Source organism: Triticum dicoccoides, chromosome 6B (genome assembly GCF_002162155.2).
Source record: "Triticum dicoccoides isolate Atlit2015 ecotype Zavitan chromosome 6B, WEW_v2.0, whole genome shotgun sequence".
NCBI lineage: Eukaryota > Viridiplantae > Streptophyta > Magnoliopsida > Poales > Poaceae > Triticum > Triticum dicoccoides.
This window is the reverse complement of record NC_041391.1, coordinates 85,474,984-85,478,150: the sequence shown is the minus strand read 5'-3', so window position 1 is coordinate 85,478,150 and position 3,167 is coordinate 85,474,984.

Sequence of the window (3,167 nt, the reverse complement as noted above, 5' to 3'; positions counted from 1 at the left end):
TAATTATTTTGAATCCTAGTTAAAAAATTGTAGGTTCTTAGAATAATGTAGGTGTTTTAGTTAAATTTGTAGGTGTTTTAGTTAAAAATGCGAAAACTCAAAACGGTGCCCGGGCTCATCTGCTCCCTCTCAGCAAAAAATTCAAAAAAAATACTAGAAAAATTCAAATAATTCCAAAAAAATTTCGTGGTGGTAGATAATTTGACGCGTGAGGTGCGCCCCAAAATTCAACTTATTTGGACATCTGAGCCGCTCTCGGCAAAAAAGACAAATCGGGTCAAAACAGTGCGTGAACAGTAAACATTTTTACAGTCCCTGATTTTGTCTTTTTTGCCGAGAGCTGCTCAGATGCTTAAATGAGTTGAATTTTGGGGCGCACCTCACGCGTCAAATTATCTACCACCACAAAAAAATTTGGAATTTTTTGAATTTTTCTAGTATTTTTTTGAATTTTTTTCTAAGAGTGGGTGCAGATGAGCCCGGGTGCAGATTAGCCGCACTCTTAAAAATGTAGGTTCTTAGAATAATGGAGGTGTTTTAGTTGAATTTTTTAGGTGTTTTAGTTAAATTTGTATGGGTTTTAGTTAAAAATGTAGGTTCTTAGAATAATGTAGGTGTTCTTAGAATAATGTTAAATTTGTTTTAAGTGTATTTAAAAGAGTTTTAGGTGTTTTAGTTGTTTTAGGTGTAGTTGCAGAATTTTAGGTGGTTTAGTTGTTTTAGGTGTGATTAGTAGAATTTTAGGTGTTTTAGTTGTTTTAGGTGTAGTTAACAGAATTCTAGGTATTTTTTTAGTTAAAGCAATTGTTGTTATTTTTTTACTTCAATCAATTTTTCCTGTTATATGCAAATTTGCAGTGGACATGTCATATTTTGAGCATGTCATGTTTTTCCGAGTGGCCTATGTTTTGCCAGAAATGTCGATCCGTTTACGTTCTGGCAAATTTCCGTCGCTCGATTGGTCCTGTTTTTAGCAAAGGTCATGCCAAATTTTGCTAAGTGTTTATTAATTTTGTTTTCATATTTAAGCATTTTGTTCTCGACGTCGACGATGCCTATCCCGCATCCTCGTCGTCAACCCGGCGGAGGACTCCTGGTTGAGCCGAGGGGCCATGTCCGGGACTGGGCTCCACCGGGATGGTACTGGGTTGTGCTACCTTCTGGTGAGCGCAGCTTAGTGAGGAGCCAGCCCGTCGTCGACCCGGAGCTTCTTTGGTGGCGGTCACGTGGGCCTGCATTGGTGGAGAGGCTTGAGTCCCCGCGCAGGTGGTACAACACCGTGTCACAGAGGAGAACGCGCACGTCCAGCGCTACTTGGTTGCGTTGGCGAACGGCCGGTTCTCCAATACCTGGCAGTTTCTTTGGGGATCTCACCGGAGCTATGATCCGATGATAGTTCCTTCTCTTTGGGTGTCCACCGCGGCATACTGAACCTAGAGGAGCTATTATTCGAGATGTATTAGTGATATTATATGATGATCTCTGCTACAAACTACTATATATGTATTCGATGATGGCTTATTAATTACCTGTTAGTTATTTGCTTATTGAATGCAAAAGATGAGCGGGATTTGTGCTACAAACTACTATATATGTATTCATGATGGATTATATGATGATCTTTGCTACAAGCTACTACAAACTACAAATTTTAGGTGTTTTAGTTGTTATATGATGATCTTAATTGGTACAAACTACTATATATGTATTCAATGATGGATTATTAATTACCTATTAGGAAATGTCTGACGACGAAAGGGAGTTCGCTATGTGCGATTACTGCGAAGATGAGCGCGGCCTGTGCGACAGGCCTCACCTGGTAGAAGGTCGGCGCTTCAGCATCAAGCTCCAAGAGACCTTCGATGTTGATACGGTATGCAACGATGAGAAATGATTTTTGTTATTTTTGCACGACTTCTCTGCTTCTTCAACGTGTAATTTTCGTCTTTTACAATTCGACTACCTTATCCCATGCCATGCAAGACGCTATGTCTTGGAGAAGATGGGTTTTGAAGATCATGAGAACATGGAGACAAAGATAATTAAACTAAGGACCCATCATGGTTATGATTTTGCTATAAAACTATACAATTCTGTGAACTCATCCAATTTTGGTTGCCCGAATTGGGAAGCCCTTTCCAAGGCACATGATTTTGCTGAGGGTATGCTTCTCACCTTCGATCTTGGTGATCCTGACATCGACGAAAATGATATGACCATTTGGGTCCTTGTTGACACGCTTCCAGTTCTACTGCTGTGTGAGTTTCTTAAACATATTTACTAGGTAATTTATATTGTTTATTACAAAATATTTGACAGCTTATTTTCATTCTTCAAAAAATGTACGGAAGATGGTAGACAGAACCTACTACTACAATGATGAAGCACAATTAACTTATAAGGAGAAAGATGGTCTTATCACATTTTTTACTGATCTTGAGAATTACAATAACTATTATCGAATTCCTCAAAATTATGGTCAATATGTGCCACTAGTGCACGCCTGTGCTACGGTAACATCAATGGAGATAGCATGGTAAGATTTTCTACTATTATGACATCCGTGCATCTTTTGCATAAATTTTTCTAAAACTAAACTACATTGCTAACTACAAAGTTATTACTATGTTTTTGAACAGAAAATCCCGATGGATTGTGTGCCTCATCTGCTGTTGCCAAGAGGTCGCGTTCATGTTATGAGCTTACGGCCACCACGGCCAGGTCAGCAGCAGTATCCACATCACTCCTGTCCATAACGGATTTCTAAAAGCAAGGAAGCCATGATAACAAATGATTGGAAAAAAAATTCAGCCATTGTAGAGAGCTACTTGGAAGCAACATTGTGCGTAGGCCAAGACTTGGAGACAGGATGATCTACATTCTTCATTATGGAGAGTCCAGTTTCCTTAATGAAGAGTCAATGCCTATCTTGTTTTATGATATTTTACCTAAGAGAGGGTAGAGTAGGTCCTATAAGAGGAGTATGTCCTAGGTAGAATGTGTTATTATGTGCTACAATGTGTTAGAGCTGATGAGGAGGATGAGGAGTTGTGATTATGACTAGTGACCAACTTGTTATATATATGATGTCTCATTGACGAACATTGTTTGGTGGTGATGACTAGTGGTAATGAATATGCTATTTAAACATACTAGTTCATGATGAG